Source organism: Ambystoma mexicanum, chromosome 10 (assembly GCF_040938575.1).
Source record: "Ambystoma mexicanum isolate Mex_15411 chromosome 10, UKY_AmexF1_1, whole genome shotgun sequence".
NCBI classification, from domain to species: domain Eukaryota; kingdom Metazoa; phylum Chordata; class Amphibia; order Caudata; family Ambystomatidae; genus Ambystoma; species Ambystoma mexicanum.
In genome coordinates, this window is record NC_090932.1 from 691877252 (window position 1) to 691905049 (window position 27798).

General features: G+C 46.0%; 1 protein-coding gene across 8 annotated transcripts in view; it reads left to right on the forward strand.

Annotated features, from left to right (window-relative positions):
* The window catches only part of TRIP12 (thyroid hormone receptor interactor 12), a 2051777-nt gene that overhangs the window by 31761 nt on the left and 1992218 nt on the right, over positions 1 to 27798 (forward strand). The window lies entirely within an intron of this gene.

Genomic DNA, 27798 nt, shown 5'->3' on the forward strand with positions numbered 1-27798 from the left:
GAGGACCTGGGCCTGAGATCAGAGGGTGGCCAGGTAACAAGTGCAGTTTCAGTTTCAGCAGGAAAATCAACAGGGGGAGAAATCGAAAGCAAAGAGGTTTTGTGGTGCTTCCAGAGATGATTCTCCTCAAGTTTCAGGGAGGCTGTATACAGAAGGTTATGCATATGGGTAAATTAGGTGTGTGTTTGTACAGATCATACTCCTATGCCTTGTCCCCTTTCCTCCATACCTCTGGGACATTCCGTCCAAGCGGACTGAACCAGAGTGTTTTTGTAATTCTTGTCCTTTTATGTTTACGCAGGGCCTGGTGCATGCTTGGACTCAGTCCCTGCATCTCCATGCCTAGCCCTTCAGCTGTTGCCCTTCAGCCCTTTTCTTTCTGTATGATCTTGAACAGATTTGTGTGGCGCTTATCTTTTTCCTTGACGCTTCTTCTTGTCTCATTCAGTCTCCTTCCGCCTATGCCGGGACAAACGTTTTCTCTCATCATGCCGCTGTTAATACGTGGCTTCAGACCCACACTTGCTTTGTCTTCAGTGCCTGGCTTCTGAGCACCGGTGGGGCACTTGATTCCAGTGTGACGCACTATGGGCACAGGCACTCTTTTTGCAGCTACAAGTTTTTCGCTGTCCGGCACTGCGTCATCTTCAACACAGTCCCAGAGAAGCCTCCTCGGCTGTGTGACCCAGCAGCCCCCTTTGACAGGGAAGCATCATAGGCTTTCATTCCTTTGCAGTGGAGCAAAGGGAGAGACCTGACTTCTACACTCTCTCGGGGTGCCTGTGGGTGGACCCCCTTTCCAACCTCTCCTTGCCTTGGGTCCTTAAGATAGGCTGATGCCGGCGAGAAGAGGTGGGAGGCAAACCGTACACGGAGGGACACGGCGGGGCACCGGCTAGAGAAAGGAGCGGGCGCCGCGACCATTGGGGACCCTGAGCATGGTGGTGTCATTGACGGCGAGGAAAGGGGTTGGGGCCTGTAAGGGGAGAGACTCCATGGGAAAACAGTTGGTTGCCACAGCCTCAGGGGGGCAGAGTGCGGCTCTGGCGAACACCAGCCAGAGCCTGTGCCTACAATGAAACCACTAAAGCACAAGGGACTTGTAGTAATTAAAAATGGCCCACCGGAAGGCTGTGATACCGAGCGGGCAGGGAAGCGCCCTGTGGCTTATTTGGACTTGCTGTCCTGAAAGCAGCAAGCCGCATGGGTCCAAATGGGTGGGAGCGAAGGCCCTTTATACGTTTTCTAATACTCCCCACTCAGTCTGTGGGGCAAATATGCCAATTAGATTGGCTAGGGACTAATAGCCAATCATGGGACGGAGAGGGATCTTTAAGGAGGGTGTTGAAAGAGGAAGTTGCGGGGTTACAAGGGGGAGATCCGAGGTTGAATGAGTAGGACCAAGAGACCAGCAGTAGGACAGGGAGAATGTGTGGAGGTGGTTGAAGGATGTTGCTGAGTAGATGTGCGTGTGAGAGAGTAGAGTGGTAGTAGTGTTGGAGATGTTAGTGAGTGGTAATAATGGTAGTAGGGAAGAGGTGGTAGTAATAGAGGTGGTAGTAATAGAGGTGGTAGTAATAGAGGAGGTGTAGGATGGTAGTTGTGTGGAGTTGGTAGCATAAGAAAAGAGATGGAGGAGTAGTAAGTGGAAGAGAAAGTAACCTAAGCGTGGGGGATAGGAAGGCAGTCAAACATCAGAGGGATAGAAACGTGTTGGGGAGGAGAACGCAACGGGGGAGACCGAATAGAAGGGCAAGGTGAGACTCCCAACAGGGCAAGAGCAAGGAACCATAACCAAACTCCCTATAGATCACTAAGTGGGCCATAGTAGGAACAGTTAGATTAACCCTAGGGAGTTAGCAAGCGAAAGCCTCAGGGAAACCACCACAGTCTTAAGCCAGAAGCAGAAGGCGGTAGGAGTTACCAAGCCCTAGCACTAAGGTGTTACTGGCTCCCGGGCAAGGGTGTGGGTAACCCAAGGGAGGAGGGCCCTAGTTCCAAATAAACAAGCCTCCCTCCCGTTTTAAATTGAAGTGCAGTGATTCCTACCAACCCTATAACATCCATATCACTTATAGCCTCCAAGGGATGATTGTCAATAAGCCTTGCAAGTGTTTAAGTGAGTAATGGGGAGTTCAGTAGATTAATCATGCTACTAAGGGTAAACCTGCTACCTTGCCTCGAGTATGTAGGTTCCTGGAAGAGAATACCCAGAGAAAAAAGACTTTGTAGACTATGTAATGTGGAGGTGGAAACCACAAGTTATCTGCTCATGGCATGTGCAAAATTGCGTAGTTGGTATGAAGCAGGGTATAAAGATTTATTTAATATGGGTTAATAGAATGATTTCATCAGACCAGTTTTTGGGCTTGAATATTCATAGCAGATTCATTGGTGTGTATAGATGCCACTTTCTACATGGAAGAGAATCATAACAGAGTGGGGAAAAATGGGGAGTAAACTGATGAGGAAATGAATTGTTTATAATTATATATGGCCTTTTAGCTTTGCTCTTTCTAGACATAACCTATTACATGAAGTCATATGAATCTTAAAATGGCAAATTGCTCTAAAAAATGTATTTTAAATCCTAAATCTATACAATGATAATACAAAGTTTTATAGGAACTATTTGTATGATTTATCTTGTTGTATTATGTATATATGCCCTTTTAAAGTGTTTAAGGGTTTTATTAACAAAATGACACTATAAAAAAAAACATCCACAACAATAAACTGCCTTGTGGAGGAGTCTAGAATGTGTTCTTTTGGTGACGCCCTGTCCTAGCCGGCAAGTGTATTCTTTTTTTTTTTTTTTTTTTAGGCACCAAGTGATCTATTCCCAGCCTTCTCTGGAGATGGGAGGGTCTGTTAGGACAAGTCCCAGTAATGATAGGACTGAGTTCCCCTGTTCGGTGGCTAAACTGGATACTGAAGCATATTTCCAGGTTTCTCAGCACCCCCCCACCCTCTCTAACTCCACCCTCCCTACCTCCACAGGGGCTAAACTGTGCACTGGTAAGTCCGACATTCCCCCTATTTATTTGTATATAGGAAGGAACAATGCTCTTTTAGTCACAAAATAACTTGCCGTCGATAAGTTACCAGATTTGACAGGAAGCAGTGGGCTGCTTAAAAATGGGATGAGTTAAGTGGCATTCTGACAAGGTTGTGGGGGGAGGGGCAGTAAACCAGACAATACGTGGGTGGCTCATCGAGATTATACAATCAACATGAGACATGTTTAAGTGGAGGCTAAAGCTACCGAGGCCTCAAAGGTTCCCACAACAAGGATAAACAAAATACTGGTTTCACCTAATGGGGCAAAATGTATACTTCATGAAGTTCTTTCATGGGGGCGGGCTATTCAATCCACTGGTGCCGTTGAGTTACTCTCAAAGGACTAAACCTGAGTAAGCTCAAAAACAAATAGTATTGGACTTTCCTGGGGCTTGTACTTGGCTTTCCTCAAGGCAGAGGCCTGTTGTGATACAGTCCGAATGGCTCTGGGCTACAGTGATGCACTCTTTTTCCTCACAAAATGGTGGAGTCAGACACTGATTTGGTGACCACCTCATCAATTAGTAAGCCAACCCAGCAGTACTCGTAGCAACCCCAAACCAGAAGCTCTTGAGCTTATTGTTTGAGAGGTTTATTCCATTGGACGCTTGGATCAGTCCAAACAAGGCCTTAAAGGCACAATAGTCATTGCGCAAGATCTCTTTAAAGCAGCAGTACCATGTGTACACCTTGGTGGTGGGTATCGCTATAGGGGCTGATAGGCAAGCTTGATTTCACACAATTTTATTTATAAAGGAAGTGCAAGATCGACCTTTTTCCATACTACAACAGAGGAGCACATCAAGAAAAAGGCAAGCATCCCAACGCAAAGTGTTTATGAAAAAGGTAACCATACCGACCAATGGTTGGGTAGCTTTAAGCTGGACTCTCATTACCACGAGTTAGTATGTTTTTGAGGGTTCCAGGCGCGTAAGGTGAGACAACAGGAGGGGGAAATGGAAGACAACTGCTAGAGGTCTCCTCTCCTCCCTGTGACTTTCTCAAAACACCACCTCCACAGCAGATTCCTCCTCCTCAGACGACAAATCTAATCTGTGTGGCTTGGTCTTGGTCCCATGGCACACTGATTGGGATGGGGGGCGGGGGGGGGGGGTTGGTGGAGGGTACTCTGCACATTGAGGCCTGGCAGACCACCTCGGATCACTGGGCCAGGTCTTTGGTGGGCCGAGGGTTCACTCTACCCCTCCATCCCTACCTCCACCCCTCCTCAAAGCAGATGGACTCCCTCTGGAAATGCCATAGCTCATTGAAGAAAAATCCATAGAGGCAGTTCCACTTCGAGAAAGAAGCCATGGGTTCTACCCTTGGCTTTTTTTGGTGCCAAAATCCAACCAGGTGGGCCTGAGCACCATCTTGAATTTGAAAAACAAAAGCAGCTTATCTAACAAAGATGATGGTACTATCGATTAACTTCTTTAAATTTGAGGACCGACATTTTGTTCAAATATCAGTACGTCCATGTGAGCCACAACAGCCCTAGTTGTCCGCACATATTTGTCATATATGGAACAAGAAAAAGTATTGAATAATACAACATGGACACTATCTCGTTATTAGATACGTTGTATTTGGAGTGGTTCTAATTAAGATTTGTCTAATTTCTTTAAATTCATGAATTCTATGGAACCACAAATTAAATTTACCAGCAAATTTAGTTACACCACAATAGTATTTCTTGACATAGAAATTTACAACAAGCATGCTCAACTACATACAACTGTTTAATGAAAGCCTACAGATGGAACAGCATTGTTGGCTTCTAGCTTCCAAATGTAAGGGCACAGTAGTGGGAGATCGACACACGTGACACTGTTATAAGCATTTATTCAATAGATAATTCGGGTTGCGGGAAAGGCCTCACTAGCACGAACATGTACCTGTAGCGTAGAGCAACAAGGGTTGGTATTTCCCCATACTTTCTCATCCCAAAGAAGGACGGAGGATTGAGACAATCTTGGACTTCAGAAACTTGAACAAGTTCTTCAGGAAGGACAAGTTCAAGATGGTAAACCTTCCTCCAGATCCTTCAGGCTCCAACTCCAAGACTGGTTGGTATCATTGGATCTTCAGGATGCTTACTTTCATGTGCCAATCCAACTCGAGCACAGGAAGTACCAGAGGTTCGCGGTTGGCAGTTATCACTATTAGTTTCGAGTTCTGCCATTTGTGCTGACCTCCGCCCTACAGTTTTCACCAAGCTGATGGCGGTAGTGGCAACGAGTCTCAGGAGAGGAGGGATTTGCGTCGACCCTTACCTGGACAATTGGTTAATCAGGGCACGTTCACCCAAACAGATCCCAGGAACATCTGAGCATGACCTACCACTTCTTACACAGACTGGGCTTCTCCCTCAATTACAAGAAGTCAAATATGATACCATTCCAAAGACTCCAATTCATCGGACCAGTCTGGATACTTCCTCAGGGAAAGCCTCGCCTGCCGAGGTGAGAGCTCATCACATTCTGCAGATGGTAACAAAGTTCCAGAATGCCTAGCATCTGCCGGCCTTCGATTTTCTGAGGTTGCTCAGCCTCATGGCATCCTGCATTTTTCTGGTGTCAGAGGCCAGATTGAGAATGAGATCCCTTCTATGGGCCCTTGGGACTCAGTGGTCCCAATTTTGGGGGAATGTCAGATCTTTTGCAAGTTCCATCCAGGATGGCTCAGGATCTTCTATGCTGGGCGTGCAAGGACAATCTTCTTAAGGGAGAATCTTTTTGGCAACCATGGCCGGAGATGAACGTGGTGAAGGACGTCTCACTAACCGGGTGGGGAGCTCTCACCAATGATCTGACAATCGGCGGTTGTTGGTCTCCATCAGCGTTTAAACAACACATCAATCTTTTGGAGCCTAGGGCAATCACACTAGCGCTGAAGGCCTTTCTGTCCTCTGTATGGGGAAAGAATGTCCTGATAATGATGGACAACACAGTGGCCATGTACTACCTCAACGAGAGTAGGCGTAGGGTCACTACCAGTGTGCAGAGAGGCAATGCAACTCTGGTTCTGGGCAATACAAGAAGGAATCTCTGTCGGCAGTTCACCTAGCCAGAGAGCAGAACACGGCGCGGATGCACTGAGCAGGCAGAGCACAGTTTCCCACGAGTGGGAACTAGCTCAGGAAGTCCTTCAAGAGATTTTCACCCTTTGGGGAACCCCACAAGTGGATCTGTTTGTGACAAGCATCAACAGGAAGTGTGAACTGTACTGCTCAAGGGAATTTCCTCCAAGAGGAGCTCTAGGGGATGCGTTCGTAGTGGACTGGGAATGTCCACTCCTATACGAATTTCCTCCAATCCCTGTGATTCCTCACGTAATCAGGAGGTTGAGAAAGTTCAGGAAAACCATGGTCCTTATTGCCCTGAATTGAGTCGGGAGGATGTGGTACCCGCGCCTTCTGGACATGTCAATCTGCCCTCCAATACGTCTTCCACTAAGAGAGGATCTGCTCTCGCAAGAGGAAGGTCTGGCTCTCCATCCAGAGGTCAAGACACTCAGCCATAGTTTCTGAGATGCTGAGGTATAAGGATTGGGACCTCCCAGACAACGTAAAGGAGATTTTGCTTTTCGGCTAGAAGGCCAGCAACTAAATCCTTGAACCGGTGTCGTTGGAACAAGTCCAGTAACTGGTGCAGGGATGAGAATGTGGATCAATTCCTATGTGGTACACCTATGGTACTTTCTTTCCTATTACATTTGGCCAATTGGGGGCTCCAGATTGGTACAATAAAAGGATACATAGCTGCACTTTCTATTTTTAAGAACTCCTCAGAAGGTGTCTGTCTTCAAAATTCCATTGATTGTGCAGTTTTTAAAGGGTCTCACTAACCTGTACCCTCCAGTCCCATTTCAAGTCCGTTTGGGATCTAAATTTTATTATAAAAATTCCTTGCATGCATTACTTTTGAGCCTTTGCATTCTTGTCCGCTAAGGCTTCTCACTTTGAAGAAAATCCTACTAGTGGCTATTACATCAGCCCGCAGGGTGAGGGAGTTACAGGCTCTCTTGTAAGCCTCCTCACACCATCATCTTCCATGAAGAAAAAGTGTTATATTTAAAGTCGCGCCTTGATTTCTACCAAAAATAGTCTGACTTTCACTCGTCTCAAAAAATCATAATGCCATCTTTCTATCCTCCCCCTCATGCAAGCAAGGAGGAAGAAAGGCTCCACAGGCTGGACCCGAAAGTACTCTCAGCTTTTACATTACTAGACTGGCAACATTTCGGCAAAGTGACCAACTTTTGATTGCATATACTGGCCACAAATTGGGCGTGGCTGTAACAATACAGACCTTATTCGGATTGATAATTTTAGCAATTGGAGAATTTTACAGGCTGGCAGGTAAAGAACCTACAGATGGGCTAAGGGCTCATTCTACTAGGGGCATGGCGACTTTGACGGCTCTTCAGAGAGGTGTCCCGTTGCAAGATATTTGTGCAGCGGCCACCTGGTCGTCAATGCACACTTTTGTAACACTTGTTTAGATTCCACCTTGTCCCAGGGAGGTCTTTTTGCTAAGGCCATTCTACATATGGTGCATGAGTAGAATTGACCTAGTACTCCCTCCTCCAAATTTTTCACAGCTTTGGGAGTCTAAGATGAGGAATACGTGGAGGACACAATCCATTCGAAGAACAAGTTACTTACCAACTCCAACGTTCTTTCGATTGGATGTTCCTCCCACGTATTACTCCGCAACCCTCCCAAATTACCCGGCCGTACAGTTTATGTATTTTACACTCCATGTACCTTGAGAGCTTACGGTCTAAGGGTGCGCCTTATCAACTCCTCAGTTGAGGATATTGAAAAAACGGAACTGAAGCCAACAGGCGCAGCTTGAGCCATTTATACTATGGATGACGTCGACACTCTACAGCAGCCCTCGGGACATCGACGCCACGACATTTGAGCACAGAGCCCTCTGGTGTATATTATTATTATTTTTTTTTCCGAAGCGGCAAAGCTGACGATATCTAAGATAAGGAATAAGTGAGAGGAACATCCAATCGAAAGAACGTTACCGTTGGTAAGTAACTTGTTCTTCTCTTGCTAGCAGATTGGTCCACAGCACCTGTTTCAGCACAGCATTCTTGCGCCTCCCTGGGAGTGATTGCCCACACTTCCAGGTGTCCCCTCCTCTATTTAAACTATTGTTTGACCAATAGGAAATCAGCAACCACTAGACCACTCATTGTTCATTGAGGTGCTCTCTATGCTTCTGCATCTTTGCCCCAGTACTGATCCTGAGAACTTCTAGTGTGTCTGTTGGGCTCTCCCTCGTCTCAATACATACTTTGAAGATTGTCACTTCTGACTTACTTTAACTAGCACCTTGATGCCTGAGGTTTTTGTGCTTTGCCAAATAATGCTAAATAAATAGATGGTCTACATGATTGAGAATCTATTACAAAAGCCAATATATTCATTATTTTGGGGCCGAAAATGCATATGAAGTGGGTGAAAATGTTTTTATATTGAATATTTGAATTAGAGTGCCAATGCTGCACATAACCAAATTGGTGAATTTATTTAACTGTTCCTTTTCATTTGTTGGAGAATTAAATCATACATTGAATATTTTTTTTAATCTATTTATTTAATTGGTTACAATTTTTACAACAGAAAACACTCCCCTCCATTCACAATCCTGTTAAAACATTCTTTACTTTGCCCTCCCGGCCATCAAAGTTCCATTCAGTCCAAGGATCGAGGCCTCAATGTGAGATAGTAGGTTGGGCAAGACTTAAGGATTCAGATTAACTTTCTGATTACTGAGCTCAATTTATAATTCTATGTTCCGTGTTGGCATAGTGACCGTATGGTCGTGCTCCATTTGTTTTACTTCATGTTCCATGCGTTACTAAACACTGAGGCAAAATTCTTTGCATAAATGAATCTGCCGCTATCACCCAAGCTGTCATTTCCCCATTGATCAGGTACCCCCACCATGCTTTCTCGTCATGTTTGGAAAGGGACCAGTAATTTTTTTCAGTTCCTTGATCAGCCCAGGACAAAAGACTAGTAAATGCTTGACGGTTTCAACCTGATCCAGTGTTGAACAGAATCTGCAAGTATTTCCCTCTGTTTTGCCACATATTGCATTAATCGCGTTGGTGGGGAGCAAATTTAGTGGCATTCTTGGAAAGGGCTCTATTCTATTTGGAATTTTAGCAGGTAATCAATCCCGAGTTGGTTTAACGTTTTGATATTCGGGGGTAGATAGCTGGTAAATTTGCATGAGGCTGTCTTGTCCAGGGTACAAATCCAATCGTTATTCATGAGTTTCTTCTTTACTCGGGTTGGATTTGACCTAGTCTGATTCAGAGCAGCCAATTTCTTCCTGTGTTTTTTTTAATTTATTTTTTATTTTTTTATTTTCGTCGACCACTGGGTTATGATTTGCTCAATCCACTCAATAGTTCTTTGTTTATGATCTGGAAAATTGGTGGACTTGTCAGTAAGAGAATAACTCCATGCTGTTCCATTCCACTGCGATGTACAACGATCAAAGGTTTAATTCTCTATGTATGATTGATCATTTCTTATTTTTTTGCATTTTGTTACAATTAAACCTTTTAGCAAACACCATAAACGTAGACGTCTAACAATGGTCATCTATCTTTATTTCAGTCCTTATCCGTCCTCCTTTGTATTTCCTACTGAGCTAATTAGTGCAAAAATTCCTTAAGCCCTTGATTGCTTACGTTGAGTCAGTTACTTGGGGTTAGCCTTTTAACCAATGCTTCATGGTCTTTTGGCCCTTAGAACTTCTTCAAATTCGGTTCCAGCAGCTTCCCATGAAATTGAACCACTGCTATCGGCAACAAAGTTTGTGGTCCACCGATTGTCCATTGCCAGCAGTCATCCACCGATGGCGTCCTGAATTTTGCAGCAAACCGTCCAAAATGGTCTGTTCTGTCCTTCATGAAGTATGGGCAGACCATAAATAGGTGGTAGGTTTTTTCTTTGTCTATTCATTGCAGAATCTACAGTATGCCATTCCTTTGAGTTTAGATTGAGCCATGTTAATTTCATTGGTACGACACAGATTGTCACAGCCTCATGAAGGTTGCCCTTACTTTGGGATTCGGGCATTTCTGTAATTATGGCTGGGTCGTGCCTCGTTTCCCTACCTTCATTACCAACTGTGTATGGAGTTTTAGCTTTCTCACCCCCTCCAGGGTATGAATCCAGTCAGCCTCAGTTTTGTTTTCACCCTACTTGGGTTGGTCATCAAAACCTCACTCGTACAGGCTAAATCTTCAAGGATTTTGGTGGCATAAGTTCCCCAGGTGTTTAGATATTTGATAGAATTAGACCCGAGTGCCTTTTTGATCCCATCGATCATGTAAGGTGGGGTTAGGGCAGCTACATTTACGTAATGGGCTCAGCACTTTACAGTCTGCAGGTGATTTCAGTGAACGTAGACCAAGCTCTTTCTGCATCACCTGTATAGGGATTGATTCAGGCAGCCCCAGCACTTTTTTCCAAAAGAACCCCTCCATTTGAGGCCAAAGTGTGGCCGGTAGTTCCGCAAAGCATTCTGCGCCGTAGGTTAGGACTGGAACGACTTTTGCTGTGTAGAAGTCAATAAGGGGCTTCAGAGAGAATTTACAATCCTTTCTCTTCACATAACGTCTGGACGTTGTGAAGCCAACATATTCACCTTTTTAAGGTGTTGCCCAAATAACTGTCTTTGTTACAGGTGGTAATCCATATCCCCAGATACTTGAAACAACTGACCTGTTCAATTTCTTTGTTGTTCAGCAACCATCAATGTTGGGTTTTTGGTTTACGCTTTTGTCCTAGTACCATGATCTTGTTTTTTTTATTATTTATTTTTTTACTATTGAATCTCCTGGTCGTCCAACCCTGTTTCACCCCCTCTGTACGTAGGAATGTCATGCGTCCGTTCGCCTTTCGTGGATGGGCGGATGCGTACAGAGGTCCCTGTATAGAGACTTTTCATCTGATCATGGCGATCCGGAGGACATTGTTTGGCTTCCATTTTGACTCATAGATGTTCACGGTTCAGACTGTCAAAGGTCTTTGTGAATCCACAAAAGCTGCATACATTTTGGTGTTGGACTTGTTTTAGTAGGTTTAACAGCAATGCTGGCGGGGCGGTGCCTAGGCCTTTAACAAAGCACGCTTGAAATGGGTCATTTGGCTCTTTTTCATGCAACCAATCCGACAGCCTTTTAAGAATCAAGCTCATATAGCTTACCCAAGACGTCTAGAAGGACTATGTGTCGATAATTCGCTGGATCTAAATGGCTGCCGTTTTTAAAGATGGGGATAATGTTCGCTTTTTTTCCATGATGGAGGAATGGATTCCGACAAGAGTATATTTTTGAGCAGCAAGTTTAGGATCCGGGCCCATTGCTCTGGGTTTTCTTTTAAGGCAAAGTTCGATAGGCCGTCGGGACCAGGGGACCTCTAAGTATTTAGACTCTTAATAAGTGACACAAGATCGCCCAAATGATGGGTTAAAGCCCACGCCACTGTTTTGGCCACGTGGTTGTATTCCGCTCCAGGTGGAGCATATAGCGCTTCAAAAAAGGATGACTATACTGCCTCAGAGACAGTTACTCTGCTATGATGTTTGCTTCTGGTTAAGAGACCTAATCAGGGACCAGGTGTCTGCCGAAGATTTATTGTTCAGAGGTCTTAGCATATGTTTCGTGTCGTTTTGGTATAATATGCTTCTGTGGCTGATGCACCATGATCTGTAATTAGCCTTCAGCTTCCTGATTTCCATATTCCTTACATTAGATGGTGGGTTCTAGTTCTGGTCACACAGAAGCCGTCTCATCTCTTTCCTCTTGGTCACCAGTACCTTATCATAGTTATGGGGGTGCAGTTTTTCCTTAGCATGGCCTTTTCTTGCTGTTAGATAGGTCTCAAGGATAGAAGTGTAGTCCACGGGAATAGTGGCCTTACTCAACAAACCGTCCTTTGTCTTAGTTGATAGAGAAGTTAAAATTTGTGTGATAGCATGTGAGTTCAATTTGAGACGGTAGCCACTCTTTGCCACTTCTACTTGTACATTTAATAGTGACTTTGGTCCTATGAGATCTTCATGCCATGCTAGTTTCAACCATTTGTGATCGCTTTTCTCCGAAGTTACAACATGCAGATATTCTATGTTCTTGGTTAAAATTTCAGAGTCAAAGATGTAATCAATTGATGTTGACCCTCTTTTCCACGTTGGATGTCTGATCTTTTTCTGTTTTTTTCCCCTCAATATCACATAATGGAGAAATGGGCCCATGTGTGTTTGACCGGCTCATAAATGCATACAGTCCTCAACTCTTCTGCAATTATCCGACTAAATTATCACCTGCCACTTGCTGGCTGCACTACCACGGTTATTCTGTTCTCTTCTCTGTTACGCACCTCCCCCTCCTCCGCCTTTTCATGCACTGCCCCCTTTCCACTTTTCCATGCACTTGCACTTTCGTAATGTCACTTGTCCTAGTAAGATCGCTGTTTTCCTCTTTTTTTTTGTTCTCCCTTGTTCCTCTCCCTTTTGCCTGGTCGCGCTCTGAAACACTTGTATACGAGGGCGATATAAATAACATTTAATTTCATATTGTGACATCTTGTTGACCAGAATTAACAGGTCTGCACGGGTTCTGCCAGCATGCCCTTGGATTGCTGGGTTTATAAAAACCATCAAGGGAAGGTTCCAACAGTAGGCAAGTTTCGAAGGGATTGTGTCCTCGGACGTATTCCTTATCTTAGAGATCTCCTTCCAGCTCTGCTGGCCTCGGAAAATTTTTCTCTAGAGGGCGCTGCGCGTCGACGTCCTCCGAGTCGATGTCCCTCGACAGCCGCCGTATCGACGTCATCCTGCCTATAACGGCCGCACGCAGCGTCTGTTGCTTAGTTCCGTTTTTCCGCGCTTACTCAGTGCCTCGGAATACCGTTGCTCAGTTTTGTCAGGTTAATCCTATTTACCTCGAGTTATTCGATCCGTACTCAATGGCTTCTTCGTCGGAACCGACAACTCCTCGGTCCGGCTTCAAAAAATGCAGAGATTGTGGGAAAAAGATGTCGAGGGCTGACCCTCACAGAGTTTGTCTGTGGTGTTTGGGAGCTGAACACCATTGTCCGGAGTGCGAGGACTGTATGTCCATGACAGCTAAGGCCCTGAAGGAGCGTAGGGGGAAGCTGGAGAAAGGTAAGACTTTTAAAGCTGCTTCTTCCTCGACGAAGTCGAGACATTCGTCTCCTCGTCACCATTCGCGCTCCAGGTCTCGGAGTGGGTCCCATCACTCCTCGAGATCGAAGCACTCGAAGAGGAGACGTCGAAGATCCCCTTCTCCGTCTTCCTCTGCTTCTCCAAAGAGAATCCCTTGCCCCACGAAACATAGTACCCGGGCTGAATGGGAGGAATTCCGCAAAAATATGATGTGCGTCTTCGAGAAAGCGGCTCGACCCCCTTGAAGACTGCCGAGAGCGATGCTCTGGTCGAAAGACCCGAAGGTAAAAAACGCTGCGAGTCACAGTACCCGGCGAAGGAAACTTCTCGAGCGCGTCTCGAACCCTCGAGTAAGACTATGACCTCAAAACCTTCTTCGAAGGTTCCGTCGACGCCGAGGTCGGTGTCTTCGACACCGTTGTCGAAGGGACCTTCGACACACGGGTCTGTCGACTCGACGCCATCTTCGACACCGGCGTCGACGCCAAGAAAAGTCACGCTTACGACACACCCAGTGGCTATCCCCAGGTCGAGATTGTCAAGTTCCTCGAGTAGAATCCCAATTCTGTCGAGGTCAAGGCCTCCGCCTTTGTTTTCGACGCTACGCCCGAAGCCTTCGGCATCGACGTTTTCGACGCCGATTATTTTGCACCCTCTGCCTTGGAGATGGGGTTTACACCCTTTATGAGTTCAGAACAATTGGGAACTATGTCCTCAATTATGGAAGAGGGTGAATTGTCTGAACAGGAAGACACATTTGAGTTGCAGGGACCTGCAACCCCAGTTAGAGAGGAGTTATCCCCTGAAGAACGCAGGTTAAAGGATCTTCATGATTCCTTACATGAGGCAAGTGGGTTAGACACTTCCCCTGAGGTGGAGTTTGCTAGGCCAGACCCGGGGGAGCATGCTGAAACCCCCTATAGAGCCTTAATGGCCAGGATCACAGAGTTTATGGGCTGGTCTGCACCTTCACAATCTTTCCAACAAGATGACCTCACATATATTCTTGACAAAGGCCCACAGGAGGATCCTGTAGTGCCCTTTCATAAAGCTCTTCAGAGGAAGATTATGACGAACTGGGAAACCCCAGATGTCGTCCCGGCAGTAAATAAAAAACTGTCTACAAAATACAGGGTATCTTCTGCAGACCCGGAGTTTTTGTCAAAACACCCATCCCCAGAAAGTCTGGTGGTACAGGCAGCATCTTCTACTGATGTCAAGACTGCTTACCCTACCGTCCCACAGGACAGGGACGATAAAAAATATGATGCTATGGCAAAGAAAGTTTTTTTCGGCATGTAGCATGGCGTTAAAATCTGTTAATGCTACTTGCACCCTTGCTAGATTCAGCCATACACTTTGGGAGTGTGCTTCTACAGCGGCTGACTGCATCCCGGAGGGAGAAGAAAGGGAGGTGAATATCATACAGGACGGTAAAGACGCTATGTGCGAATCCCTCCAGACGGGCATTGATTCGGCTGACAGTATCAGCAGAGCAATGGCGGCAAGTACAACAACCGGGAGATTCGCTTGGTTGAGAAAGTCTGGTTTTGCCCCAGATGTGCAAGCCAGGCTCCTGAACATGCCATTCGATGGCTCTTCTTTGTTCGGGAAAAAGGCGGATGACAGTTTAGAGAAACTGCAAACTTCAAAAGCAGCAGCAAAATCCCTAGGCGCTGCAATCCGTCGGACACCTTTTCGTCCCACAGGAACCTCTGCGAGGGGCAAGTGCTTTCACTTCTACTCCGCATTCGGAAGAGGTAGAGGAGGACCGGCTCAAAGGGGTCAAAGAAGAACTACCCGAGGTGGACGGGGTAGATATTCAAAAGACGCAGCAACAGCAGGTGCCTCTTTACCATCTGCATCAGCTGCCCCAAAACCACTCTGAGGACTTCCCTCACAGGACACCTGTAGGAGGCAGGTTGACTCAAAGTCTGGCGGAATGGCAGGCTATCACGTCAGATGCTTGGGCATTGGAAACAGTTGCCCAAGGTTACTGCCTGCCTTTCCTACGCATACCTCAGAGTCATCCACCGGGGATCAGCTCTCAGAAAGCTCCAGATCTGCTCCTCTTGCAGGAAATTTTGGACCTGCTAGAGAAAGGTGCCATAGAACTGCCATAGAACCGGTACCTGCAGCGGAGAGGAACAAGGGCTGGTACTCCCCTTACTTTCTCATTCCAAAGAAAGACGGAAGACTGAGACCCATCTTGGACTTGCGAGAATTGAACAAATTCCTCAGGAAAGACAAATTCAAGATGGTCACTCTTTCTCAGATCCTTCAGGCCCTTCAGTTCCAGGACTGGTTGGTATCTCTGGACCTTCAGGACGCTTATTTCCATGTGCCTATCCATCTCAAACACAGGAAATACCTGAGGTTCGCAATTGGCAACTCTCATTATCAATTTTGAGTGCTGCCATTTGGGCTGACCTCCGCCCCGAGGGTCTTCACCAAGTTAATGTCGGTAGTGGCGGCAAGTCTAAGGAGGGAAGGGATTTGCGTCTACCTCTACCTGGACGATTGGTTGATCAGGGCTGTATCTTCGGAACAAGCTCAGATCCAGCTAAATCACATTTGCCACTCCCTTCACAGACTGGGCTTCTCCCTCAATTTAAAGAAGTCACAAATGATACCATCGCAGAGACTCCAGTTCATAGGAGCGATCCTGGACACTTCCCTGGGAAACGCCTCGCCACCAGATGTGAGGGCTCAAGATATTCTACAGATGGTTACCAAGTTCCAAGATGCCCAACGTCTCCCAGCCTTTGACTTTTTGAGGTTGCTAGGCCTCATGGCATCCTGCATTTTCCTAGTGCCAGAGGCTCGCCTGAGAATGAGATCCCTCCAGTGGACACTGAGGACTCAGTGGTCACAATTCTCAGGGAGAATGACAGATCTTCTTCAGGTCCCGACAGGGTGGCTCGAGACCTTCAGTGGTGGGCCTGTCAGGAGAACATTCTGAAAGGAGAACAGTTTTGGCAACCCTGGCCGGAGATAACAGTAGTCACGGATGCCTCACTCACGGGGTGGGGAGCCCACGCCAACGACTTGACCATCAGCGGTCGTTGGTCTCCATCGGAGTCCAGACTACATATCAACCTGTTAGAGCTGAGAGCCATCAGACTTGCGCTGAAGGCGTTCCTGCCAGCTGTACAAGGGAAAAATGTCCTGATAATGACGGACAACACGGTGGCCATGCATTACCTCAACAAAAGAGGAGGCCTAGGATCACTACCCCTGTGCAGAGAGGCGATGCAGCTCTTGTTTTGGGCAATCCAAGAAGGAATCTCTATCGGCAGTTCACCTAGCCAGAGAGAAGAACTTGACAGCGGACGCTCTGAGTAGGCAGAGTACAGTCTCCCACGAGTGGGAACTAGCTCAGGAAGTCCTTCAAGAGATCTTTGCCCTTTGGGGAACTCCTCAGGTGGATCTGTTCGCCACCAGCGTCAACAGGAAATGCGATCTGTTCTGCTCAAGGGAATTTCCCCCGAGAGGAGCTCTGGGAGACGCGTTCATAGTGGACTGGGAGTTTCTGCTTCTGTACGTGTTCCAACCGGTCCCTGTCATTCCTCAAATGTTCAGGAGGTTGAGAAGATTCCGGAGAACCATGATCCTAAATGCCCCAGATTGGGCCAGGAGAACGTGGTACCCGGACCTTCTAGACTTGTCCATCTGCCCTCCAATTCGACTTCCACTCAGAGAGAAGCTACTCTCACAGAAGGGAGGTCAGGTTCTCCATCCAGACATCAAAACCCTCAACCTTCACGCTAGCCTTTCTGAAAGGCTGAGGTACAAGGATTGGGACCTCCCTGATGATGTTATGGAGGTGTTGCTTTCGGCAAGGAGGCCAGCAACAAAGTCTTTATACCGCTGCCGTTGGAACAGATTTTGCAGCTGGTGTAGAGAACAGAATATCGACCACTTTTCATGTGGTACACCAATGGTTTTGTCCTTCCTACTCTATTTGGCGAATTCAGGCCTTCAAGTTGGCACCATTAAGGGCTATCTCGCAGCGCTATCCATCTTTAAGCGCACTGCAGAAGAACCATCCTATTTCAAGTTACCCTTGGTAATACAGCTTCTAAAGGGGTTAACCAATGTTTATCCCCCAAGACCATTCCAAGTTCCCCTATGGGATTTAAACTTAGTCCTAACTTTCCTGATGGGCACACCTTTCGAACCACTCCATTCTTGTTCGTTAAGATTCCTTACCCTTAAAACTGTTTTATTAATAGCACTTACATCTGCTAGAAGGGTGAGCGAATTACAAGCTCTTTCTTGTAAACCCTTTCATACAATCTTTCACAAAGACAAAGTTGTCCTGCAAGTGAAGCCTAATTTCCTCCCAAAGGTGGTTTCTGAATTCCATATCACTCAGAAGATTACCCTACCATCTTTCTATCCTCCTCATCCGGGGAAAGAGGAAGAGCGGTTACACAGGCTAGACCCTAGAAGGGCTTTAAGTTTTTACATCAGTAGACTAGCCAGGATAAGACAGGCAGACCAGCTGTTTGTAGGTTACACAGGTCACAAGATGGGGTTACCAATAACTAAGCAGACCATTTCCAGATGGATCATTCTAGCCATTCTGGAATGTTATAAACTGGCAGGGAAAGAGCCCCCTCAAAACCTTAGGGCTCATTCGACCAGAGGTATTGCAGCTTCATCGGCCCTCAAAAGAGGTGTGCCGGTTAAAGACATCTGTGCGGCCGCTACATGGTCGTCTGTCCATACCTTTACACGATTTTACAACTTGGATTCCTCCTCCTGTCAAGAGACTAGGTTTGGAAGGGCTGTACTGCACTCTATTAATCAATAGAAGACAGCGTGAAGTCAGTAGTCCCTCCTCCAATAATAGAATACTGCTATGGGAGCCTATCTAAGATGAGGAATACGTCGGAGGACACAATCCCTTCGAAGAACAAGTTACTTCTTACCTTGTAACGTTCTTTCGAAGGGATGTTCCTCCGACGTATTCCTTATCGACCCTCCCATCCATCCCCGCAGTTCTACTTCCCTTGTTGTTGCAGCTTACGCTCCTTCAGGGTGATTAGTCTAGTCCAGACAGTAATACTGTGGGCTACAAAACGGAACTGAGCAACGGACGCTGCGTGCGGCCTTTATAGGCAGGATGACGTCGACGTCGATACGGCGGCTGTCGAGGGACATCGACTCGGAGGACGTCGACGCGCAGCGCCCTCTAGAGAAAAATTTTCCGAGGCCAGCAGAGCTGGAAGGAGATATCTAAGATAAGGAATACGTCGAGGAACATCCCGTCGAAAGAAGGTTACAAGGTAAGAAGTAACTTGTTCTTCTTGGAGGCATATGAAGTCCCAATCAACCCAACAGAGTGCACCTGTATCCAACAGATGGTAAAACCCTTTTGAGTTGCAGGACATCAGGGCTACCCTCTTAGTCGGGGAATTTTTCCTGAAGTCATGGCTATTGCTTTTGATTCGGGGCAAGTAGAGCCTGAAGCCAGGCCCACGTCGATTCCTCCATGGCTTTTTTGTGCTTGTTGGATCTGCTGAACAGTTATTCTAGACTCCAGCACTTCACTGTCTTCAATAAACTTAGCAGATGTTAATTGGGTCATTAGTTTCAATTTTAATGACCCTTGTGATGCTTGATGTGTCGGTCGTGATGTCTTTTTGAGATGTCTAGGCGAGAGCAATGTAGTTGGCTTCATAATATTCCTTATACATACTTCCTGTCCTGTTTTTGCAGCTGTTCTTTCTCGAGGAGTAATAGCCTGAGCCTACGGATCTGCTAAATCTGTAAGTTCAAAGCCCATGGCTAAGAAACGTGGTCTGGCAGTTAGGAGCACGTTTTTAACTATTAGGGATGTCAGGTGTAAGTATACCAAATCAGCTTTTGCCTCTCTCCGAAAATTCAATCACTTAAAAGTCATCACTGGTGATTTGGCTTAATATTGGGATAAAGTGGCCTAACCTGACCACATTATGACGGTTCAGAATGACCCTCTGTCTTCAGTTCTTTCCAAACGGACTGAGCGAGAATAATCCTTTTCTACGTTGGTCGCATGTTCTAACTTTTTACTTTCCCTAGAATTTGACATAAAGCTCCCTCTGGCTTCAGAGTTGGTATCCTGTTTCTTAAATTGTCTGTCTGGAGGGGGCTACAAGTGCTCGCCTTAGAGTTGCCTCCGAGGGTGGCTCTGTTACTTTCTCTCCCTCTGAATGTGCGATAGGTCCCAGACTTAGGACAGTCCGTTTCCTTCCAAGACTTGTTGATTGATATTGCCGTAGAAACGGGGCGGTTGAGTGTTTTTCCTACAGAATAACCCTTTGAGCCTAGGCCATAGGTTGCAAGGAATTTATGGCATGGCCTCCGCCCCGTAAGTTCAAGCGGGCACTACTTTTGCCTTGTAAAAATTGATTACTGGAACCAAGGAAAAGCGGCCATATCTTCTATACACTAACTCAGCTTGAGTGGCCAAAGTTTTTTTCTCCAGGAGAACGTCCTGCATTTGGGTCTCAATGGCGCTGTTAAGGGTAACTCCCAAGTATATTTACTTTTGTACTTGCTGAATCCCATTTTGCCCAGAGACCATTTGAAGGACTCTCTCCGGGTGTTTGTTTTTACCAGGCACATAACTTTGGTTTTGTCTTGGTTTATCTCCAGGCAGTTTTGGTTGGTATATCTCTGGAGACTGTCCATTTGGTGTTGGAGGCCAGTTTCCATTTGATCGATCAGATCAGCGTATAAGAGGCGTGTCACTTTCGTTTCACCAATACTTGTAGGGAAAGAGCTAAGTAGCGGCTCAAAGTTATTGATGTCCGAAATATAGAAGTTGTAGATCGCGGACGCCAAGGCAGGATCATGGATGATGATGGCCCGCATGATTTTAGACGCACTCTTATGGAGGTGTCAGAGTGGAGAGCGATGAGGGGCTCTATTAATTCACTTGGACAGTTCCTATCTGCTAGTTTTTTTCCACAGGTCACGATTAACCCGGTCAAAAGCTTGGACCAGGTCAAGAAATGCTATGAAGATCCTTTGTCTACCTTCTTGGATCTTGCCCTTTAGTATGCTTAACAGCATAATGTTGGCTGTGTTTTTCACAAAACCTGTTTGGAACGGGTCGGTCTAACCTGCTGTCCTTTCCCAGTCCTGAAATTGCATCAGAAGGAAGGAACCAGAGATTATGGGGTGGTCTTTTCTCCCTTTCTTGAAAATTGGCTCTACTGTCGCACTAGATTACTGGATTGTTGTAAATTCAATTTTCAGAGTGCCTAGTTCCCTCATCTTTGTTAGATGAGCTTCTTTTGGAAACTGGAACTGTGCAATGGACCTGAGGCATGCATTCTTGCTCATTCCAACGTGGCCAATGCATCTGAAATTCATTTGCTTTTACACTTTTCTACATGCGTGCCACAGGGTTCCAAAGACTCATCGAGCTTCTGAATGTGCATTAGTGATAGATCTGGCCAGACTCAAAATGCACAGCACTCAGCACATAGGGTTTTTTTACCCAAGCGTCCGATCCCCAAACTCACCTGTTCCCAATCACAGAAGAGACAGCCAGGATTTTATTTGGTGGTCATGACTTTGGCACCTAAAATGCAATTTGCAGTGCCCACCTCCAAGTGAACATTCACCACAGACTACTGTTAGGCAGAATTAAATGCAGTACTCTTTGGGAACACCACACACACACAATTAAGACTACAAGTGACAGTACAAATGTACCTTTGGTACAAGCCTGTACTACACCGTTAAAATGGTAGCGATGGCTGAGCAGCCAGACTTATCTCAAGAGTAAGTGAGCAGTATCAAATAGTTACACAAAGGACAGCAAATACTATGATTCAAACAAACACTGACTCAAGGTTTTCAAGTAAAAGAATATACATTTATTTACTCTTCAGTTGCATAACATTTCACTAAAGCAGAGCAGCCTAAAAATCACTCTTAATACACTACACCGCTCCCAATAAGTTCCAGACAAGTTAAGCTCACAAAATGAAGTGGGAGCAAAATGGCACTCCAGCAATTTAAAAGGGAGGGAAAGACCAAGTTAATAGACATTGAACCACAACAACAGGTAAGTACTCGGGGCAATTGAGCAAGAGGAACTACAGTGATAGAATCAGGTAGACATGGCTTAGGGCGAAAGTCTTTTGCTCAAGATCACACGGTTCAGGGTAGTTTGCGGTAAAGTTCGTGCCACGAGTTCTGGACGAAGTTGGTCGGCAGAAAAGTTAGTTCGAAGAGGAGGACAAGTCCTCGAATTGGAGAAAGGTTTCACACACTTTCCCTGTGGCTGAACGAAACGAACAACCGGGTTTGCACAGTAAATTTTAAAACTGAGAGGGAGCTGGAGCTGAGGCGGACTTTCCTGGTAGTTATGCAGCCTCACGGTTTCTGAAGCGACTGTCGGATTGACGCAGTAGGAAGGATGGAGGGTCCTGCACTACCTAGGGAAGAAACCAGCAGCAGAGCAAAGCAACAAATAAAAGGTGCGCTCCTTTAAAACCCAAGCAGGGTCCGACCTTCCTGGCTATCCGGCCCACTGTAGCTCTGTACAGCGAATTGGACTAGAGGAGGGGTCCTGGCTTGAAGTTTGGGCGAACTGGTTGGTCCCACCTGCTCAAGGGAAGAAGATTCCTGGAGGATCTTCTGTTGTCTGGTTCTGAAGAGTCGGACCTGCAGCAGGGCTTCACCGGGAGGTTCAGTTGTTGTAGGGGTCCTCTTCTGTCAGCTCCTCGTCAGTTATTTCATTCCAGTGGCGACTCTGCCTTTCCAGTTCCAGACACTGCTTTTTATGCAGTTTTTCCCCCATTCACACAGCCTGGCTGTCAATCATACAGCAGGGTGGCTGTCCTGGCAAGGACAGTCACCCAGCCAATCAAACAGGAGTGCGACTTGGGTTACCAAGGGAACCCATGGCAAGGGACCTGACCCGAGACACCCCCCCCCCCCCCCTTCCCTTCTCACATCCTGCTTACCCAGACTTTCAGGCGCCTTAAGGAGGTCTTCTGTGCAGAAGCCCGCAAAAAGACGGCAAACAAAGGGACCAAACCTGGTTTGGCGCACATAGTAAAACACGAGAAAGGCTTTAACATAAAGAAATGGCGAATAAACCCAGCCGGAGCCGAAATAAAATATATTTGGTCAAGCGGGTTTGTTTTGAGGCTAATAAAATAGCCTAAAGCAATACCATGGTTATTTAAGATAACCGCGGTATGAAAAATAGGGTAGTTACCACTGCCACCAGCCAAGCCTTGATGAAAAGGGAGCGCAACAGTGCTCCAAGAGAAACAGACAAAAAGGGATAAGAATTAACCCTTTCCAATACTACATGTAAGATGGGGTGTACTGGGTCTGTGGTTTAAAGAGACTACATAAAGTTAATGGCAACTTTACATGTTTCTGGGGGACTGTAGTCCGTCCCAGGAAAAATTGAGTCCATGGGAAGTCTGAAAGACAACCCTGTATCTCTGCACTGAAGGTGCTGTGTAACGCACAAAAAATGATGCCCATGGAGAAGGTGAGGCTCCAGAGGCCAAGTTCACACTTACCAGGTGAAAAAAATAAACACTAGAAATCCAGCAAAGCTGCTGAGGGACTCAGTAGGTAAGGGAAATTAGCCATTTTGGAGAAGTCTCCCTAACAAACTCCTAAAATGGGGAGCTACCTTGAACCATCTGCAGGTTTACGACCTCTGTTTGTTGGTCATCTGTCTGATCATCAACCTCTTGGCATTGAAGGCAACATTTTTGCCACTGAAGGTGTTCCCACCCAACGTTCAGAAGAGCAATTTTATACACAGGCAATACAGTATCAGTGTTCGTCAAAGAGGGAGTCGCAAAACAAAGCAGCTCAGCCTAGTGTTGGTACAAATGTGGGAGTGAGCCGTCTATCATGGCATTTGGCTTCAGGTGTTCTATTTTCCTAGAGCAGACAAGAAGGATGGAGATTGCCTGCGTCGACTGGTGACAACGAAACACAAGTGGTAACTAGATCAGCAGTATTGGGTAAGATTTTCATAGTAATGATAAATCTTCCTAACCTCTGTCAACCCCTGAACCTTTTGCTTCACTGGTGGATTATTTTTCTTTATACCTCAGCGAGTGGGAGCCTTTTTCCACACTGTCTTTTTCTCTTTTTTATGGGTGTCATTTTTAAGACTCCAGAGTGTCTTTTTAATGTTATGCTCTTTAACGTCTTTTGGCACATACTGTCTATTGTTGCTGGGTTGCCCTTGAGGTTCCCCTTTTACTTTCTCTCGCTAACCTTGTGAGAACTACAGCTCCCATGGGTAGAGGATCCCTTTTACAGATTAGGTGAAACCAGCACCCCCCACCTTATGTGTAGTGCTGGGGGATACTGGGTATCCCCTTTCTCATTCTAATGGCAACATTTGTTACAAGGACAAACTTGACTTTAATGGCTGGTGGCAGTGAACCTTTTAACCAATTTGGTGCACGTTTACTGCGTGCCGTTTCCACCACGCCAGTATAGGCACCCATGGGTGCTCATATTACCGAAATGGCCCCTGCCTTATATCGCCATTTCAGTGTTCCTTGTCCTTTCTTGTTCCTTCCCCCTATCATCCAGGGCGGGGAAATCCTTTGTTATTTTTGTCTTTGTCTGGAGACCTCGGTCAAGCTCACCCAAGCCCCCAGAGTGTCTGTGAAGGCAGGAAGCAAGGGAGGAGTCCAAAACTCTGCAGCCCTTTGTCTTCCAGCCTGACTGGGAGAATCCAGTTAAAACTGGAGGACTGGATGTCCTGAAGACCCCCCCCCCCCCCCCACACAAGTTTGAATTTTGTATGGCTGTTTGATTGTCTGGGTTCCTGCATAAAAGTCTGATCCTGGAAGCAGAAGAGGTAGTCTACCACTGGAACCAAAACTGAAGAGGATGATGAAAACGTGGATGAGACCATTTCCAGTGACCGGGGAGCCTGCTGTGTAACCAGAGCCTGCTGTTACCCTTCCTTCCAGTCAACCTTTGGGACTCTGAAAAAGATGACCCCTCCACCCAGATCCTGGTGAGACCAGCTAGACTCGAAGACATGCATTTGGAGCCATCCCATGTTGTGCTGCGAACTTGCAGGGCTGCAATACCCCAATACCCTGGCACCACGAGCCATTCTGCAGTGCACGGTCTTCCGAATCATGTTGAAACTGTGTGGGCATCCTGCTCGTCTCCAGAGACGTGAATATAGTCTGAAAAGTCCCCTCACCGGAGTGCTGGACCTTGCAAACAACAAGAATCCGACCTCCGATATTCAGTCGTCTGCTGGCTCCTGAAAATGGTGCCAACCCCACAGACTCGCATCCAGCCGCAAAGGAACCCTTGCCTGGAGCCTTCTGCGTCAATCCCTGCTGAAAAAGCCCACCCATGGTCCTGTCGTCTGTCTTCACGATAAGGAATTCAGCGCCTGGGTTTTTGGCTGCAGATCCTGAAGTCGTCCTGCTGCAAACTCTTCTGTGCTGAGGTACTGTGTTGGCTTGGGTATTACTAAAGTCTCTTGTGATTCCTGTGTAGCTTTGGGGTGTTTCATTTGAGTCTTTTCGTCCAGTGCACCCAGGCCCCTGCTGGAATCCTCCTATGGGGTCTTCTCTGAAGTCCCTGGACCCTCAACTAACTTTGAAAGTAGAATACTTAATAGTTCTGACTTTGCCTGCAACTGAGCCCGATCTCGCCCTGCCTACAGCTGGCTCCTAGGCCACTAAGGTCCTTCTGCCTATGTGACAACTCATGTAATAGAATTTGCAAGAGCTGGATACTGTGTCTTGAAAAGTAAAACAAGTGTTGAAAAGTTTACTTACTTGTAGAAGAGTTAGTTGGTAACTAACTCTGAGGGTGAACAGTTACAAAAGTTCTTGCTTGGTGTTGTGCCACTTGTAAAAGTATATGTAAAGTTATTACTTACCTTAGATATGTTTTGCCAATCTGAAAAGTGTATAAATAGGTTTTACCTACCTGGAATAGCTGTGTGCCACTCTAAATAATTGTAGTCGAAGTCTTACTTTCCGTAAACTGTCTTGCCATACTTAAAGAAAGTAAGGTTAGTTTACGCACCTGTGAATTGGGTTCCCCTCTTACAAAAGTAATACTGTTGCTTCCACTGTACTGTTCCTGTTAGGATATAAATGTAATAGTGTCCCCAATTGGGCCTTGCTTGCTCTGACTTGTTGTTAGCCTGTCCAGAATAAGTCTGCCATTGGTTATACTTACCTCTAGTTGCTGATAACTCCTTTTGAAATGTGTATAGGTTTTACTTAACTTGCATTAGCTGCGTGTCATCCTAGAAAGAGTTAGTTATTGCGTACCTTAATATGGTGAACTGATCTGAAAAGCAAACTGTAATAGTATATTACAACATTAGGTTTTACTTGCCTAGAGTAGCTGTGTGCCATTCTTGAAAGTCATACACAAATAGTGTAATAAGGTCTTTCTGATCTTCTCACTGAGCTGAAAAGTGTAATTGTATATTACACCATAATGTCGGACTCAGAGTAATTGTTATCCTGAATCAGTTATAGTTTTTTACTATTCCTGGAATGTATTTTCCACTAGTCAGAAAAGTATATTGTCCGGTTGGTTTATTAAGTGATTTCTTGTAGAGTGTCACGGTACAACTGCTAGGGTCTACTGTCACTTCAACTGGTTATCTCTGAGACTGAGGGCAAAGTATAAACTGGTCTTGTCCCACCCTACCGATTTAACCTATCTCATGCCCTACCCCCCCTTCCTTCTGCCCTACAGTCATCCCTGCATCACCTCTTTGCCACCCTTCATGACACTTATGCTCACTCTCCTTTCCTCACTCTTTTTATGGAATGATCTTCCTCTCCCTCTGCATTATTACAACTCGATGACTATTTAAAGCAACCCCCTAACTCTACCCCTTTCTGAAGACAAGCTTCCATAGCATTCTACACCAACATTTCTCCCTGTTCCTTCTCCCCCCTACCGCTCTACGACAACCCAATGGCACTTATCCCTTACCCCATCATCCTAAAAGTAGCACTTGTGTTATCCCGTTACTATATAGTGTTCTGCAGTCCTTCACCCTGGTTCATGTTTCTACCTCCCCTGGTCTTCTATTGATATCCTCTCACCAATTGATAAGGACACTGATCCTCCACTCTGTAATTTAATGTTAAATAGTTTGTAAGCATTTTTGCACCAAAAATGCATTGCTTTCCCTGTAATTTCCATAAATTTAGTAAAGAAATTGGTCTAAAACACCTTGTCAGATCTGTGCTCGGTTTGGGAAGGACCGATTTTATAAAACTTTAAATTCAGTAAGAGATGTTCCTTCCGAATGGATTGTCCTCCCACGCATTTTCATCTTTAAATATCTCCCTCAAGCGTCCGCTGCTTCAGATTTGTTTTTTTTCGGCAGATGGTGCTGAGCGCCTTTGTGGTAGACTCGATGTACCTCGAGGGTCTCTGTCTCGAGGGTGACTTCATCGATGGTATTAATGGCACACACTGCGCCCGTTACTTCAGTGATGGGTTTCCGTGATAGCTTTAGTTTCGGATACAGCATGTTTGGTTTCTCACGGGACTGTTATAACTTTGACATGGCATCATCTTCTACCCCGAAGACCAGGTTTAAGAAATGCTTAGACTGTGGTGCTAAGATGTTGATAACCGACACACATTTGGTCTTTTTGTGGTGTCTGTGCATTGACCACAGAATGGGCCACTGTGGATCTTGACGATCCATGATTGGTAAGGTGTTGAAGGAACGCAAGAGGAAACTACCGGCCTCTGACTTCCTTGTCCACGACTCCATCAAAAAGGCGTTATTCTGATGAGTCGAGAGGTGACTCTCCGCTGAGGAAATGCACAAAGCGGTTCTCGCCATACCTCATCTTCGAAGAAAAGAGACCACAGGTCCCCGTCCTCATCCTCAGACTGCTCGCCTGAAATACAGGGTAACCTTGCCGGGGTAAGTCGGCGACTCCGACCAAGTGGGAGGCTTTTAGGCATGAAATGTTAAATATTTTCGAGAAACATTTTCCAAGTCCCTGTCTTCAAGTTTTCGAAGACCATGACTCCTCTGATCAGGACATACCACCTTTTGGGCTGGAATATGGCACATCCAATGTCCCTGATTCCCTTGTATCAGAGGAATCTAGAATGAGTGATTTATATGATAATTTGCAAACAGCAAGTGACCTTGACACGTCACCAGAGTTAGTTTGGAAAGCCTGATCTATCGGAACATGCTGATGCATCTTACAGGCAGCAAATGGGCACAGTTCTGCAATCGGCCAACCGCAACCTTCACACTCCAGTGCACTGGCTTGGAGGGCTAGGTCCTTTCCCTATTACACTTCATTTAGAAGAGCGAGAGGATTGGCCAGTCAAAGGAAATTCCCTCATGCTGGGTGATGTAGAGGTGCTAAGCCTGCTCAAGCAATAGCTTCTTTAACATCAGCCGCTGCTCCAGCCGCCTCAAAACCACTCCGATTCCTTAATCCACAAGACCCCGTTGGGAGGCAGACTCACTCAGCATCAT